Below are 18,963 nucleotides of genomic sequence, written 5' to 3'. Positions count from 1 at the left end.
TTTTGCTTGTCGTATTATAGGAGAATTTACGGTAACTCGCGGTATTTACCGGTAGCTTGCGGTAGACTGCGTACAGCGTACCGCAAAATAATGCAGTATCACCCGCGCATTTTGAATGGCTGCATCTGTAGGCTGCCAAAAGTCTCCGAAACCAAATTTTGATAGCAGAAAATTCTCACTCGTCCAGAAGTTCCCTTGGGACCCAACATCCAGCACAGAGTGGTAAAAAAGCGTCTTTTTTGTAGACCCTTGCGGCGTGCATTGGTGGTTCAGTGGTAGAATTCTCGTCTGCCACGCGGGAGGCCCGGGTTCGATTCCCGGCCAATGCAGTGGCTTTTGCAGCGAGCAGCTCCATCACTTGCATCCCCTTTCAACTCGCAACTGAAAACCCACTGAAGCTTAGAAGCTGTGAGCCAGGTCAGTACCCGGATGAGGGTGACCTACAGGGAAAAGCAAAGCTCACAGCTGGAAGCGGTGTTAATGGAGCCAGCGGTGGGGCGCTCACCCTGAGGTCTATGCGGGTCCCAATGCCCCAGTATAGTGACGGAGACGCTGTGTGGTAAAAAGGCGCCGTCTTTTGGATGAGATGTAAAACCGAGGTCATAGCTCTCTGTGGTCATTAAAAGTGACCACCAAAACCTTTGACAAAAGCTCTTGGTAATTGATGGTCTTCAATAATGCTTCTCCTTTAGGTACATTTGAAATCAGCTGAAAAATGCTGTGAAATGGGGGGGCACTTCAGGCCAGTGTAGGATTTGGGTTACAAGAACCATTAAACAGCACGAGAAAGCCCGTACACTGAATCGCAGGGCTTTCTATTCAAAAAAGGACAAAAGAAACTTCCCTGAATTCCATTTTTTGCAGCACAGAGAGGACAATCGGCATGAGGCCTGTGAGCTCAGTTGGTTAGAGCGTGGTGCAAATAACACCAAGGTCGCGGGTTCAATCCCCGTTCGGGCCAGGCGGTCTCTTCCTGTCTTGCCAAAACCCGTTGCTTTCTTGCTGTGGTGAGATTGGTGGTAATGCAAAGACGCCACATACTGCCGACAGACGAGAGTGCTGTGGGAGAAGAGAGAAGTGATTGAAGAGTGTCCTAGGTGGAGCCAAGATGAAGTGTCACAATTGCCCAGGGGAGGATTTCAAATGTTTAAGATGGTAAAAATAACCGGAAGTGATCCCCCAGTCCGGCGCAGTCTGATGTACTTCTGTCATATAAAGTGAAACTAGATGTCGAACTGGAGCCTCACCATTTGCATAAGTGAGGCTCCAGTTATACATCTAGTTTCACTTTAAATGACAAAACTGAAGAGACTTAAAAGAGCTGGAGAGGATTTCTTACAACTTTTGAGCCAGCACAGTTTTCGAAAACGTTTTCTTCACGCTGCACTATACAACACAGACAGCCAAGAGTCTCCAAAACAAAACGAATTGACAGATAGGAGAAAAGTCCCACTCGTCCTAAAGTTCCCAAAATCCAGCACTGAGCGTAAACAAAGTGTTCAAGTAGCGTGGGAATGCTACCCCTAATGCTAGCTGGAGTTTGAGCGTCTGGTTCAGAGTTTGCTCAAGAGTTTACCTTTCACAGATGCGCAAAGATGAATGTTGAGGGTGCACGCTTCAAGGCGCCTTACAGTGCAGGGAGTGATTAGAGACGATTCGTGACGTGTGCTCGTTCCCATATACCGTACGCCCCGGGTTGCAGTGCTAGGATGACGTCCAATACCGCTTCAGCACGTAACGGCATTATATTCAAGTGCAGGACATGAGGGTTTTATTTTGTTCGTTTTGTTCTGCTCTGCTTTGCTTTGTTTTGCTTTCCATGGCGTTTGTAAGAGCGTCAATAAAAAGGCGATTCCTGCGTCTAACACGAATGTAAGAGCTATTTCAAGTGCGGCTTCTAAAATGCTTGTAGACTTTTGTCTGTTGTTGATTGTGTTTTTGTGTCTAACAAAGTGCCATTTTCCTGTCCAGACGGGGAGACTTTATCATTCCCATATGAAGCAACCCTTAAGTCCTCTGAGGCGTGTCTGTCTGCAAGGTTTATATTTTGGAAAGGTTTTTTTTTTTAACGGAGAACGACTTTGAAAAAGATTTCCGCCGGCGTCTCGCGATCCGTGTGAGATTGTAGCAAGAACATGGTGCGGCTTCTTAAATGCTTGTGGACATTTGTCTGTTGTTGATTGTTTCTTTGTGTCTAACAAAGTGCCATTTTCCTGTCCGGACGGGGAGACTTTATCATTCCCACATGAAGCCACCCTTAAGTCCTCTGAGGCGTGTCTGTCTGCAAGGCTTGTATTTTGGAAAGGTTTTTTTTTTAATGGAGAACGACTTTGAAAAAGGTTTCCGCCGGCGTCTCGCGATCCATGTGAGATTGTAGCAAGAACGCAGCAACGGCGGCGCTCGCTGTAGTCGTGGCCGAGTGGTTAAGACGATGAACTAGAAATCCATTGGGGTCTCCCCGGGCAGGTTCGAATCCTGCCGACTACGGTGTCCTCCTCACGTCGTTGTGTGCCGGCGCAAGCAAGGAAAAGTGCCTTTCTGCTTTTCCTGGTGGTTTTAAAACGCGAGATCGCTTGTACCCGCTGCCTTGGAAAGAAATGTCTACATGTTTACTTGCACATTGTCTATTGTTTGTTTGTACATTGTCTTGATGCACTGTTTGCACTTTGTCTTGTTTTTTACACTTGTTTTACAATCGAGAGACCTTCTGTAAGTAAGAATTCCATTGTACCAGTACCGGTTACATATGGCAATAAAGTTCAAGTTCAAATGCTTCAGCGTCCGCAAACGGCATTTTGCAGCTGGAAGCAGATGGCGACGCTTTTTGCGGTCGCGTGTCTTGTGCCCCATTTCCGGCCTTTAACATCGAATCAATAAAGCTGTTAGAACCGACACCATAGGTGCTTTTCTTACAACTTTTGATCTGACTCAGTTTCGGAATGCAATTCCTGAACACTGCGAGAGACAACCTACAGATGCAGCCATTCAAAATGAGCGGTAAAAACCCGTGGTACAGTAACCAACCCGCAGGGCACCGTAGGGCACCGCGGTAAGTGATTGGCTGGCCAAAATGACCGACAGGGGCACTCGTGGTGCATTGGTTGGTAGTGAAAAGATTTAATCATCTAATGTCTTTACTGTGCACATTTCAATCTGCTTAGTTTTGAATATTTATATGGAATTGTACCACTAAAGGGAAATTTTAGTAGCTGAGCATAAAAAGAAGAGGAGCATAACGCATCTGAAGGTCATAAACGATATTAATTTAGGAACATAAACATTACTGTATGTACATAAACTGTACTGTGTATGGCTGGTCTTGATAGTTTAAAGAAAAAATACACACCAGTCTTCCATTTCTCCCTAAACATTTTAAGCATGAAAGTTGTATGAAACGGTACCCAAATATGTGATTGCTGTATAGAATGAATTTTAATTTTTAAAAATTATTTAACACGAAAATTAAGCTGTTTACATCTTCCGCCTGAGAACAGTCACCCGTTGCTACCCAACGCAGAAACACAGCCACTAACTAGCAAAGAGAGGATATTAGCTAGCTAATATGATAAAGAAATAAATGATTATTGTGTTTATTTCTTTTGCACAATATTTGAACATTTCCATCGATTGTACAAGCACTTGGAAACTGTCCAATCCCTAGTTCATCAAGCATTTACCGGTCTGGTGCCGGTCTGTGTCTTCTAGGATATAATGCCAGCAAACTCTTGTTTTTATGTCCACTATAACTACGCTGGGCAAACGTTCCGAGTTCAAATTCTTCCAGCACGGGGGTACCTTTAAAGCGGAGACGACGGCACCGAAATTTTTTGGCGCGCCTTCTCTTTAAAGCCCTGGCCAAATATGAAGACAGTACGTACAGTTATAATTCAAACGGAATTAAAAACTACACATCCCAGTTACCATGGTGGTGCTTGTGATCATTGCGTTTAACCAACAAAACAGGGCGAAAAATCAGTCACATGACTTTGGGGCAGAGTTTCGAAAGCTTAACCTATCAGCAACAAAGCGAAATTTACACGATAGGCTACCTCAAACTGTCAGTTACACGACTGTGTATGTCGCTTAAGCCACTCCTATTTGGCATTTTAGTTATGGAGGCGAGAAGACGCCCCCTCTCTGGGTGTCTGATTTGCCGCCATCTTTAACTGTTCGGTGTCCGAATCGGAGTAGCTACGCGTACGAAATAAAGTTAATCCCAACTACAAAACATATATTTTTGTGGTAAGAGGGCGCAAAACATCAGTATTTACTGCTATTAATTACTGTACGATTTATAGTTGAAATCTGAGCCTAGATATAAAGTTAGATATAAAGTTAAAATCTCGACAAAGCAATGTAGGAAATACAGAGAAAATAAATCCTTTCTGACATCTAAAATCAGTTTCGATCAAGGTCTCTAAAACGAACAAGAAAAAGAGGATTTTCGGAGGGCAATTACGCTGTGTTTATATAGAATAACTGATTTATGAGCAATCTAATTTCTTGTTCGTTTAAAACAGTGAAATGTCAGCTGCAAAAGATCGCACCAGAAACAGCACTCTCTCTGCCTGTCATAGACGTTCAGGAAAGGCTGAATGAAGTCATGTCAAGTACAATAATTCGGTGATCAATAATAACAGTTGTAGGACAGTATACAGATGCAGCCATTCAAAATGAGTGAGGTATTTCGCGGCATACCCCGGTGGGCGTGTCGCAGTATCACGCAGTATGACGCATTTAACGTGGTGTCACGTGGTTAACTATCCGGCGTCGCCTTGTAAAACCGCCAGGGGGAGCTTAACCTCTCATGTACAGCATTTGAGCCTTTAATTTTGAACTGTGTATTACAGCATGTTAATCATCAGTCATTAAAATGTTGGTATATTTTATGAAAGCAAGATTGCTCAGTTGGACAAAAGTACACAACCTACCTTTATCAGAAATATTTATGCATCAAAGCCTTTACTGAAGATATTACTAATAGTATTAATAATGGATGACTTTGGACAAGCTGTATACTCAAAGTATAATTTCTTTAGCACATTTGTACAAGCACTAGGAATCTGTCAAAGCCATACTTTGTCAGGCATTTTGTTTTACTTCAACGGGCATAAAAACTTCCTTGCTTTTAACAGGGCGTTTCATAATTTCTAACTACGAAAATGATTTAAAATGCGACACCTATCATTCAACTAGAGCTTAAAATATCACAAGGATCCTCAAGAGCACAGCAAAGAGTGTATTAAAAGACACTTGTATTTATCAACGCTTTCTTTTCCGTATACCAGATTTTATGGAACCACTTCAGAGGGGTGTCAGCCAGTCAGATTCCAGGAATCGGCACTTTAAAGGAAAAATACACACCAGTATTCCATTTCTCCCTAACGATTTTAAGCATCGAAGTATTTAACTAGCATGTGAAATAGCGTGTGAAAAAGTGGTAGTTTTAAGCTTTTCTGCTAATATAATATGGAATCGCGTATCTAAAGAATTTAATAACAGTATTCGTGTGCTGCGACAGGGCTGTGTAGGGCTGTTTCGCCTGCCTGTTCATGCGTGCTATCTTGTAGCTGACTGGTCTAGGTGAGTGACTACCAGCTGGCAGGTTGTGTGTTCAAATCCAGCTGGTGCTAGACTTTTCTTTTAACAAACATTTCTTCGAAAAAATAGAATAGCGATATTATGGACAATCAATTGACTTTTATATTTCAAAATATCGCAACATGATTGATATTTGCGATATTTTGAACATATCTTCCCTTCTGACAGTGGTTCCTGCTTCTATTGTGTGTGTGTGTGCAACAGAGTAAATTTTTATAGAGAAATGGAGGCTGGACAGTATGCGTTACAATATAAACATTTATATTGATTTAAATCGTGTTCTGATTTAAATCGCAAACGCGTGTTTAATTATATGTGTTTTTTAATCATAATCAGGCTAATGCAACATAAATTGATACAGTATCTTTGTCTTCTTAGTATCTTAATAAACTTTCAGCATAGCTTTCTACCCATCAAGATTTATATTTCTTAGGATTTTGGGATCAAATGTGGAAGGATTAGATTATAATCGTTTTTATTTGTCAAATACGTGATTGTATTTCTGAATGTTATGTGACACCTACAGTAGTTCACTGCTTTAAATACATCGAATTAAGAAAGTTATGTGTAGCACTTTAGAACTTTTTTCTGAACCAGGGAAAATCTGATCATGTTTCTCTATAACAATAATAAAAAACTTTATTTTACATATCGCCTTTAAAAGTGGCATCTCAAAGCAATACAGTAGATCGAAAAACAGTTAAAAGGGACCAAATTAAATACCAGACAATCGCAAACGCGTTTTCAATAAAATTATTTTATTCATTCAGCAGTTTGTGAGAGGGACATCCAGCAGGGAGAGACACACACACCGGTTTTCATTGACAAAATTGTTTTTTTTCAATTCCTCTTGTCTAACAGGAATGTTTTGTTTGTGGACAGACTTTTAGACAAGAGGAAAAGACCGCCTCCTCCTACGAAGCATTAATCGCGTATCTAAGGAAAATTGCAGTATACCTTTGTTCATGCACATCATTATACAGTACAGTATCTCAATTTGTATTTCGATTAAAAAAAATCGTTTGCCCAGCCACTACTGTTGTTATTGTTTTTATCCTGTAAAGCGTTTCCTTTTTCTGCGTTTTCCATTTCCTTTTTCTGATCACTCGCTTTCTGGATACACATCTCACCTGTCCTGTTCTTTGTTTTCCTGGTTTGCTGATTATGCCTGCTGCGGTCCACTCCTACCCTCACACCTAAAGAATACTATTTTAAATTTCTTGGCGCAGTTCATTAACCCTTGTATGTGCTGTCTGCGCCGAAAATGCAATTAAAAAAAAGTCAAAAAACGCGCTCAAAATACAATTTATAGCTTAATAAGATACACTCCACAGGCAAAATTAAAGACGATTAAAATCTGTAATCTTTCCACTTGTACTGTGAGTCATCGGACAGTTTCTGCTTTGTGTAAGGATGGTGAGAAAGCTGTGCTCAATGTATTTAAGGGAATTAAAAGTTAAAGGAGATGCTTCATATTGCTTGACTAATTTTAAAAACCAAGTTATAAATGCAGACGCTCCCTCGGTGCCGCGCCGGGTGTAAATATCAAAGTATACATTCCCAACAAGAATTGTACCCATCTGTCATGCAAATAAAACACCTTGAATTGAATTGAATTGAGGGAGAGAGGGGGGTAGTGGGACAGAGATACTGTAGACAGACTCAAGGCAAATAAAATACTTATGGGTACGCAGGCATTCACGACAGCAACATACGAAACGTTTGCACGTACTGTATAGTTAAGTTATTACTTGGTTTTCAAAATGCAACGAAATACAATATTGTTGTTGCTGCTGTTCTGGTTGTTTTTATCCCGTAAAGCGTTTTGAGAAGCCACCTTTAAAGGCGATATATACTGTAAAACCGCTGATTCTTATGGAATGTGTTCCGCAGGAGATTCAAATTTTTATTTATTTATTTTTTAATCACGTATCTTAGGAAATCTCAGTATAACTTTGTTCATGAACAGTGGCATGTTACATTATCATTCGTTTTTTAACAAGGCTCGCCAGCTAATGTGAATCGAAACCTGTCTTGCTAGCTTTTAAAGTCGTGCATGTGTAAACTGTACTAGAGGGCATGCAAGTTACTCTGCCCCTTTCAGCTGCAGGGAGTCCCTCTGCTGCAACACACAGCAGACAGAACGGGAGACTATTGCCTTTCATATCTGACTCCAGTGAAGTAAAAGGGGTGTCTAAAGGGGTGATTTCAGACCACATTCTAGTTACTTTATTTTGTTTACTTTTAACATTTTTGTAATTTACAGTAGATGTCACAATAGAAGCCCGAAGCCTATTATACTCAGTCTAGCCTTGGATCCTCTGAGTCCCATGACTCAGTCTTGTCTGCTTTCCTAGAATAAAACCAGTTAAGTCTTGTGTACTATGCAATTTATATTTTCCGATTCCATGCATTCCCTTAATGTTTAGAGTTTACTATATTCTCCAGACTCAAACACATAAGTACTAATAGCTCTGTCCCTTTAGGAGACTCTTTGCAGTACTGTGTCCCACTACCCCCATGAATTCTTTAGGTTGGGTCTAATATTTTTCAGTAATATACTGAATGGGATACAAAATGCTGTCAGGCAGGTAACAGAAAAGAGAAAAATATAAATATTTCCATTTTACAGACGTTCACACATTTATAACATTTTGGCTCAATAAAAAGCTAACCCAATAATTAAATGTGATAAAGTATAGTTTGGATGTTTATACATTCATGTTAATCGTATTCTTGATTTATTTCATGTTTCATTTGCTAACTTAGAGCATATTGTGCAATGAAGAATAAAATAGCTGCATGACAAGTGACTTCCTTCTCTCAGTGGAAATTAAAAGGTAGCCTGATAAATTATAATAAGACAGTAAGAAAGGTTCCAATCAGGAGGAGACAATTCTTTCCATTTTTTTGTTTGATTGCTGGTAGCAAACTGATCTGAGGATCTACTCCAGCTCTTTCTCTTTTTATCATACAGTAAATCTTATTTTCTTGCTTTCTGAAACACAATATAACAAAAAATAACCTCACAAACTCAAAGAAAAAATCCTTGCTCCCCCCCCTTCCCTTGGCAGTACTTCCTCCCATGCTTTTAACTAAGGGCATCTAAAATACTGTCAAACAGCTACAATGGTATCTCTATACAAGGCTTTGACTGTGTCAATCACAGCACCTACCATTCCCTTACCAGCAACAACATGGATTCTAACACTCAGACATTAAAAAATGTCAGGCCAAGAGAGAAAATACCGAGCTTTACAACATGCGGTACCAGTAACATTTTACCCACAGTAGACTCACCAACCAGATGTGTTTCAGTTTCTGTGATAAGCCTAGATTAATCATATCCTCTCCTCTAGTAGGAGCACCAAGTGTAAACATGTAACGCCCCTATTAAAAATAATGGCAAAACAGAAGTTCACTCTTTCTAGAACATACCTTCCTATGGACACTCCTAAAATGTATAAAATAGTGTCCACAGCATCTCATAATAGAGGCAAATGGGGAACTTCAAACTCATTTCATACAATGCCATCCATGAGGGGTTAAATACACCCTGAGAGAAATTAATTTCTGGATAATTCAACGGCTGTGATTTCTGGAATATGTATTATCCCAAATATTTTCAAAAGAAATTGAATCATTTCAATGAATCTGTGCCATTCAAGTACCTGCTCCAGACAGTAACCACTGCTAAGGGTTTATATGAAGCTTGCATTAAAAGACTTTAAAAAAAATGTCATGTTCCCATAAAAAAGTCATGCCTTGGAGTATAGACCCCCAAAGGAATGCCATAGACTCAAACTGCAAAATAAACACATACAGAAAGAAAGTATTTGTATTGTGATTGCAAATCCTGGTATGAGTGATTGGTATGACTTTCCTCATTACAAATCTCTTATTAGAATTTAAATTTCTCTGTAACTCCAGGTCAGAACAGAGAAAATGTAACTGCCTTAAGGAGTTTACAATTATGAAAAATAGAAGGATAAGCATGATACGTATGTCTTCTGTCATTTTCTAAGTCATGTTACTGAGCACCAAATCTTATTGAGAATATGAATCCATTTAAGGTTTATACCATTAAAGTAAAGGTTTATTCCATGCTGAAAATGTTTGTACCAGACTTTTTTGAGCCCTGTTTAATTGTGTCTGAAGTCTGATGTTGTAAATTTTATTGTTAAAAAGATCCATGAAAATGTCACTACTAAAGTTAGCTGGTACTGTTGGTATTGTAAGTGGCAAGTAGAGCTCATATTTTAGATTTTGTGTAGTTGCTAGCTTTGAACTGTGTGTTGGATGCACATGAATTGAAGGAATGGGCAAACATAGCTGATGCGGATCCACAGAGCCAGCATATTAAGATGTTTATAATTAGAGGCAATTTGTTTAAATAACTAGGTATGGATACTGATGTGCAAGAGAGGTGGAAAGGCTGTTTCCTTAAGCCAGCCCTATAAAATGTTTTATTCTCAGTGAGATGCTGCCATTTCATAGTGGGTTTCTAACACTGTGTATAGTTCCATCCACACAGTGCCTTTACTTCCATCCATTTCTAATCTCTTTATCCAGTACAGAGGATTTGGAGCCTATCCCAGTAAGCGACGGACACAAGGCAGAATACACCCTGGACATAGCGCCAGTCCATCACAGGACAGACAGACACAAACACACACACACCAGGGCCAGTTTAAATCTAACCTCAGAACCTTTCTTTTCAGAAGACTTAGTGTCTGTATCTGCTTCATTTTCTAATTTTGGTAGCACCTCTAACTGCTTGTCTTTCTTATATGCATTTACTTTGTAATCTGTGGTCCTTTTATCTGTTTTTACATCTACTGTATTGCTTTGAGATGCCACCTTTAATGGTGATATATCAAATAAAGTTTTTTATTATTGTTATAGGGAAACATGATCAGATTTAAAAAGATCTAAAGTATACTAGTTTGTCACTCTTCTCATTCCCTTTGCTAAATGACTTTTCATACTAGTCTGATCAATCTAACTGCCAGTTTTCTGTGCTTTCTCTATCCTGCTAGATTTGCAATTATTCTGAAAATTTTCATCTTGAAATAACTCATTTCTAAATACCTTTTTCACTGTTAACATCTTGCAGCAACTCTGCGACAAAATATACACTCTGACAGTTCATCCTGCTACCAACATTAAATAAAACAAATCTTAAGATTTCTAGATTTATGTCTTTATTTAGTGGTTTCATTAGTGACAAAGGCTAAACTTTCTTGGAAAAATGTCTTTTATGTGTTGCGGAAAAAACTGACTCGCTTTAACAAAATATGTTTACAAATCCTTTCACCTGGCATTTTCGTAGTTAGAAATTATGGAACGCTCTGTTAAAAGCAAGGGAGTTTTTATGTCCGTTGCAGTTCTTTTGCAACATGAATATAATTATATCGTTATTAATTTCTTGAGATATGCGATTCCATATTATATTCCCTTTTAATCAAATTCTAAAAGTATGCTTGTTGACTCCGGTATCGCGTTAGTTAAAGACTTCGATGCTTAAAATGTTTAGGGAGAAATGGAATACCGGTGTGTATTTTTTTCTTTAAAGTACCGAGACCAGCCATATACTGTATGTTTAAGTTCCAAAATTAATATCGTTTATGGACTTCACACGCGTTGCAGTATGCTCCTATTCTTTTTATGCTCAGGCACTAAGATCTCCCTTCTGCTTTGTGTAAGGATGGTATCAAAAGCAATCTTAAGTGATGAGAAAGCTGTGCTCAATGTATTTAAGGGACTTAAACGTAAAAGGAGATGCTTCATATTGCTTGACTAATTTTAAAAACTAAGTTATAAATGCAGACGCTCCCTCAGTGCGCTCCTCTGGTGCGCCGGCTCTTACACAGTGCCTGTCTGCCGAAAGCATTACAACATACATACCCAACACTGCTTGTACCCATCTGTCATGCAAATAAAACACCTTGAATTGAATTGAATTGAGGGGAGAGGGGGGGAATACTAAAGACAATACTGGCTCAATACCAATACGGGCTTTGACGTGCTAATGCGTTGGTTTAACAGTCCGGGTGTGGCAGGCTTCCAATGTCGACTCGACTCGATTGGAAGACAATGAACGTATTTTAGCCCTAAATAAATTAATAGCAAACATGGTTTACATAAAATACATTTTTCCAAGAAAGTTTATAATAATACGATCTATAGTTGAAATCTGAGCCTACTTTAAAAATAAAGGAAAAGCATTTTCAGAGAGCAATCACGCTGTGTTTATGTAGAAAAAGCGATTAGGTTTATGAGCAATCTAATTACCTATTCGCATAAAACGCTATATAAAATAAAGTTTATTTAGAGATGAATGATCAGTGTCGCAGTTTAAATAATGGGAGTCAGGAAACTAACACACAATTAAATTTGCCTGTGGAGTGTATCTTATTAAGCTATAAATTGTATTTTGAGTGCGTTTTTTGACTTTTTTTTAATTGCATTTTCGGCGCGGACAGCACATACAAGGGTTAATGAACTGCGCCAAGAAATTTAAAATAGTATTCTTTAGGTGTGAGGGTAGGAGTGGACCGCAGCAGGCATAATCAGCAAACCAGGAAAACAAAGAACAGGACAGGTGAGATGTGTATCCAGAAAGCGAGTGATCAGAAAAAGGAAATGGAAAACGCAGAAAAAGGAAACGCTTTACAGGATAAAAACAATAACAACAGTAGTGGCTGGGCAAACGATTTTTTTTAATCGAAATACAAATTGAGATACTGTACTGTATAATGATGTGCATGAACAAAGGTATACTGCAATTTTCCTTAGATACGCGATTAATGCTTCATAGGAGGAGGCGGTCTTTTCCTCTTGTCTAACAGTCTGTCCACAAACAAAACATTCCTGTTAGACAAGAGGAATTGAAAAAAAACAATTTTGTCAATGAAAACCGGTGTGTGTGTCTCTCCCTGCTGGATGTCCCTCTCACAAACTGCTGAATGAATAAAATAATTTTATTGAAAACGCGTTTGCGATTGTCTGGTATTTAATTTGGTCCCTTTTAACTGTTTTTCGATCTACTGTATTGCTTTGAGATGCCACTTTTAAAGGCGATATGTAAAATAAAGTTTTTTATTATTGTTATAGAGAAACATGATCAGATTTTCCCTGGTTCAGAAAAAAGTTCTAAAGTGCTACACATAACTTTCTTAATTCGATGTATTTAAAGCAGTGAACTACTGTAGGTGTCACATAACATTCAGAAATACAATCACGTATTTGACAAATAAAAACGATTATAATCTAATCCTTCCACATTTGATCCCAAAATCCCAAGAAATATAAATCTTGACGGGTAGAAAGCTATGCTGAAAGTTTATTAAGATACTTAGAAGACAAAGATACTGTATCAATTTATGTTGCATTAGCCTGATTATGATTAAAAAACACATATAATTAAACACGCGTTTGCGATTTAAATCAGAACACGATTTAAATCAATATAAATGTTTATATTGTAACGCATACTGTCCAGCCTCCATTTCTCTATAAAAATTTACTCTGTTGCACACACACACACAATAGAAGCAGGAGCCACTGTCAGAAGGGAAGATATGTTCAAAATATCGCAAATATCGATCATGTTGCGATAGTTTGAAATATAAAAGTCAATTGATTGTCCATAATATCGCTATTCTATTTTTTCGAAGAAATGTTTGTTAAAAGAAAAGTCTAGCACCAGCTGGATTCGAACACACAACCTGCCCGCTGGTAGTCACGCACCTAGACCAGTCGGCTACAAGACAGCACGCATGAACAGGCAGGCGAAACAGCCCTACACAGCCCTGTCGCAGCACACGAATACCGTTATTAAATTCTTTAGATACGCGATTCCATATTATATTAGCAGAAAAGCTTAAAACTACCACTTTTTCACACGCTATTTCACATGCTAGTTAAATACTTCGATGCTTAAAATCGTTAGGGAGAAATGGAATACTGGTGTGTATTTTTTTCTTTAAAGTACCAAGAAAAGCTATATACTGTATGTCTATGTTCCAAAATTAATATCATTTATGGCCTTCACACGCGTTACAGTATGCTCCTATTCTTTTTATGCTCAGCTACTAAGATTTCCCTTCAGTGGTAAAATTCAATATCTACAACGGGCACAGCAAAGACGTTTACTGTACTGTAAGTCTTTCTACGACAAACCAACGAACCACGAGTGCCCCTGTTGGTCAACCAATCACGTACTGCGGTGCCACGCGTCATCTTGCGTCACACTGAGCGACGCCACCTGCGGTACGTGTCTGTAACGCGCACTTTGAATGGCTGCATCTGTATAAGGAGGATAAGGATTTTGAAGTTGACTCGAAATCTGATAGGTAACCAGTGCAAGGACTTGAAAACAGGTGTAATGCATCCCTGATAGGATTCTTGCTGTCATATTCTGAACATATTGAAGATTGCTCAGTGTGGATTTAATTTCACCAGTGAACAGGATGTGCATTTATTAATTCTAGAAAAAAAGCCTTTCTTGATTTCTCTAGTTCCCTTTAAAATAAACTATTATTCCACAATGCAGAGTATTACATGGCCAGTATTTACACATGATATTTGTGATTTAAAGAAATTAACACAAGCAGCTTTTGGAGATTTAAGTGTTGGCTGAGTTATTGCAGGATAAAAGACTAGAGATGTTGGCAAGAAGAAGATAATTTGGGGAAAGCTGAGGAATACACTTATAACAAGAACACTTCCTAATGGGGTTAGGCATACTTTTGATGAAGATGATGAAGTTAACAGACTATATGTTTACATAGATGCTGAAATAAGGATTGTATTTTAGATTATGTGTAGTTGCTGGCATTGAACTGTGTGTTGGATGCACATGAATTGAAGGAATGGGCAAACATAGCTGATGCGGATCCACAGAGCCAGCACATTAAGATGTTTATAATTAGAGGCAATTTGTTTAAATAACTAGGTATGGATACTGATGTGCAAGAGAGGTGGAAAGGCTGTTTCCTTAAGCCAGCACTATTAAATATTTTATTCTCAGTGAGATGCTGCCATTTCATCGTGGGTTTCTAACACTGTGTATAGTTCCATCCACACAGTGCCTTTACTTCCATCCATTTCTAATCTCTTTATCCAGTACAGAGGATTTGGAGCCTATCCCAGTAAGCAACGGACCCTGGACATAGCGCCAGTCCATCACAGGACAGACAGACACAAACACACACACACCAGGGCCAGTTTTCCCATAAACCAATTAACTTACCAGTATGTTTCGGAGTGCGAGAGGGAGTCATATCACACATATGGAGAAAAACCATGTAACCCAGAGAGAACATGTAAAACCCCCACACACAGGATTTCAGGAATTGATCCTAGGACCCCAGTACTGCAAGATAGCAATGCTAACCACTTCGCCACCATTATAAATGGATGGGTATCTTAGTTATCTTTCTAGTTCACAGGTTTGCATGCATAATTTAATTTTGAAAGCCACTGAGACATGTCATGGAAATATAACTATCAAGGAAGCCACAAGAGAGAGTTCTCACCTGAGTAAGGTCTTTATTTCAATATTGCAATATTGGGAGCCCTGCTACCACTTCGCAAAGTGCAACCAGAGACTCAATTTGTTACAAGCAGAACAGGGTTTTTATAAGACGTTGCGCTGTAAAAAAGTTCAGCACTTGGTCCCTTCTAAAACTTCCCCTTTCTCTAAGAGAAAACAGATTACATCATAGAGCGAGAGAAGAAAAACTAGATTTGTTATTCAAAGCTTATCAGTTACTTTCAGCTAATTCTAATGACCCAGACAGCATATATTGTTTTGGTACATTGTCTTCTAAACTAACCTAAACAGTGTACTTTGTTGACAAACTGATTTCTAAAATTCTGCACGTACTGTAGCACAGCAGTTACATCCTTGAAATATATTATCTAAAAGCGCCAATATATTTTTTTCAAAGCTCTCTACATTTTTAAGAATCAATTTACTTATTAGATTTCCACTTCAGACATCAGGTACTACTGTTGTATTTATGAAAAAGAAACAAAACAAAAAACATACTAACAACTGTGCCATCCTACTCCTTAGTTAATACATTTTATTATTCATAAACAGTTAACATTGTTAGCAAAATATTTTGAATTATATTTAACCCTATTTTTTCTTTAGTTTTGTATTTAACTTTAATTTAATATTATTGATTGCTAATAGTTTATGCTAACACCTAACTTTCTTAATTAGATGTATTTAAAACAGTGAACTAAGTGTAACATACTATTCAGAAATACAATCGAAAATAGTTTTGTGGTGTTTGTATGGATGAAACGTTTCTAAAATGTATAACGTAACAAAATTAAAGACGATTAAAATCTGTAATCTTTCCACTTGTAATGTCATTAGACAGAACAACACGTTTCTGGTTTGTTTTAATTAGTATTAGTTAGTAGTTAGTAGTTTTAATTTAATTAGTATTGCAATTTGCACTGATTCCCTTGCGAAGATATGGACTTAAGAATATTCGTGCCTGGTCAAAAAATGGCATTAAGCACTTAAAATTAATATGGTTAATAATAGTAAACTGTAACATGCTGTAACAAGATCGGTTAAACAGCGAAGAAAATGCTTTCAGAGGAAATGTTTCAGGTGTGAAGAACATAGATCTCCAATTCAATTTCAACCAAACCTGTTCGCACACACCCTGCCCCCACTACCATTAGAATATACACAAAGCACTGAAATCTTTTGAGCTAATGATCAGGTGACCCGAGAGAGAGCGAGAGAAACACCAAGGGGTGCGGAACCAGGGAACTATTTACATGGAAAACGGGCGATCTCCCCAGACTGTCCGCCCGTTTCACTGTTACCTGGATACCTCTTTATTTAGAACTCACAAACACTGATTTTTAGTTTCGAAGGATTCAAGTAGGGTTTTAGATGAAAGGCAGCGACCTTAATCAAGCCCAAATCATAATTGAACCCATTCAGAGCCTACATTACATTTTAGCGTTTCATTCTGAGCAGAAGACCCTCACACCTGAAGAAGGCTTGCGTTTTCTCTCTTCTCTTTTAAGCATGTGTACAATGTGTAATACAATTACAATGTGTAATTACAATGCGAATCGTATGAGGGTGGGGGGGAGGTGTCTTTCGCTGGAAATCTCGCCTTCTTCTACTTTACGAGCACAACCCCCTCTCTGCCGGAGTGCTGGCTGTGACAAATTAAACCGGTTTCACAGGTTTCAATCACAGACCATGTGACATGGGAGTCAGGAAACTAACACACAGCACCACCGGATTTGATAACACTATAAAAACGCTATAAAATAATGTGACTAGGCACAGAACAAGTTTACAGCACAGTACAATAATAAATGCTGACCATGACTTTAGAAGCATAAATTGCCTTACACTCAATTTAAACACAAGCTGTCTTTAGCCCTCTAAGCTGGTTCATACAGAAATGTAGAGATCCAGGCTCAGAACACACAGCTTCATTAGCGAATACATATGCAGGACAACTAGAGAAGACGTTTTACAGAGGATGGATTTTTAGAAACATCCCATCAGTGACATCACTGAAGTCAACTCCTAGGTACTGTAACTGTCGTGTGGATAGTTTCACAAGAATCAGACAAAGATTTAAGCATCGCTTGTTCTAGATAAAACTGCAAAAAAAACAACAACAACCCATAATGTACTTCTTTGCGGCTCTGTTTGCCCAAATCATATATTCACAACGTGAAATCTAGAAAATAATATTACGTAACCAAAATCCGCAATATGGAAACAGAACCTGTGTAATTGTTGATAGATGATGTACTCGTAACATTTTTTCAAGACGAACTACAACATTTAAAAAATGACTTGTATGTACTTGATATCTCTAATCAATCCACGGGTCCCAGCACAAAACGAAACTAAAACGCATACCGTTTCGCGCTTCTTATTAGTTGCTCAAAAGTAATTTGACCATATGAAATGCATAATATAAACCTAGAAACATATACGTGAGCAGTACTTAAGCACTGTAGTATCGGTGTTAAGACATACCTCTCAAATACTGTAAATCAAGTTAAAAATATCTCAAGACCGATTCTGGTCATAATGAAACCATGTTTCGTGTATGTTTTCTTTAAAGTACCGAGACCAGCCATATACTGTATGTTTATGTTCCAAAATTAATATCGTTTATGGCCTTCACACGCGTTGCAGTATGCTCCTATTCTTTTTATGCTCAGCTACTAAGATTTCCCTTCAGTGGTAAAATCAGATATGAATATTCAATACTTAAACGGGCACAGTTAAGACATTAAATATACATATACATACTGTATACAGTACAGTTTTCATACGGTAATATGTTTATGTTCCTAAATCAATCTCTTTTATGAGCATGTGAAAGGCATGGTGAATCGATTCTTAAAAATTACTGTACTTTGCATGATTGGAAACAAATGCGTGATTGCGAAATGCTGTGGTGTTACTTTTACAAAGACGGTCAATGAAAAAAAGAATGTTGACCAGGGCAATACTTTGAGTTTACACTTACAGCTTGTCCAAGGTCATTCATTATTAATACTATTAGTAATATCTTCGTTAAAGACTTTGATGGCCACAGCTCAAACATGAGAGGTTGAGCTTTATTAGCTCCACCTTGCGGAAATTCCGGATACTATTATTTTGCTTGTCGTATTATAGGAGAATTTACGGTAACTCGCGGTATTTACCGGTAGCTTGCGGTAGACTGCGTACAGCGTACCGCAAAATAATGCGGTATCGCCCGCGCATTTTGAATGGCTGCATCTGTAGGCTGCCAAAAGTCTCCGAAACCAAATTTTGATAGCAGAAAATTCTCACTCGTCCAGAAGTTCCCTTGGGACCCAACATCCAGCACAGAGTGGTAAAAAAGCGTCTTTTTTGTAGACCCTTGCAGCGTGCATTGGTGGTTCAGTGGTAGAATTCTCGCCTGCCACGCGGGAGGCCCGGGTTCGATTCCTGGCCAATGCAGTGGCTTTTGCAGCGAGCGGCTCCATCACTTGCATCCCCTTTCAACTCGCAACTGAAAACCCACTGAAGCTTAGAAGCTGTGAGCCAGGTCAGTACCCGGATGAGGATGACCTACAGGGAAAAGCAAAGCTTACAGCTGGAAGCGGTGTTAATGGAGCCAGCGGTGGGACGCTCACCCTGACGTCTGTGCGGGTCCCAATGCCCCAGTATAGTGACGGAGACGCTGTGTGGTAAAAAGGCGCTGTCTTTTGGATGAGATGTAAAACCGAGGTCATAGCTCTCTGTGGTCATTAAAAGTGACCACCAAAACCTTTGACAAAAGCTCTTGGTAATTGATGGTCTTCAATAATGCTTCTCCT

General features: G+C 38.7%; 2 non-coding genes across 2 annotated transcripts; both read left to right on the top strand.

The window, feature by feature from the left end:
• Positions 1-258: 258 nt before the first annotated feature.
• On the top strand, positions 259-329 carry trnag-gcc (transfer RNA glycine (anticodon GCC)). Its single transcript has one exon. It is a non-coding gene; the product is annotated as a tRNA-Gly (tRNA).
• An 18,204-nt stretch (positions 330-18,533) lies between these two features.
• Positions 18,534-18,604, top strand: trnag-gcc (transfer RNA glycine (anticodon GCC)). Its single transcript has one exon. It is a non-coding gene; the product is annotated as a tRNA-Gly (tRNA).
• The last annotated feature ends 359 nt before the right edge of the window (positions 18,605-18,963 follow it).

This window comes from Atractosteus spatula (genome assembly GCF_055471065.1).
Source record: "Atractosteus spatula isolate fAtrSpa1 chromosome 16 unlocalized genomic scaffold, fAtrSpa1.hap1 SUPER_16_unloc_2, whole genome shotgun sequence".
In the NCBI taxonomy this organism is placed as follows: Eukaryota; Metazoa; Chordata; class Actinopteri; order Semionotiformes; family Lepisosteidae; genus Atractosteus; species Atractosteus spatula.
This window is presented reverse-complemented; position numbering and strand designations above follow the sequence as displayed.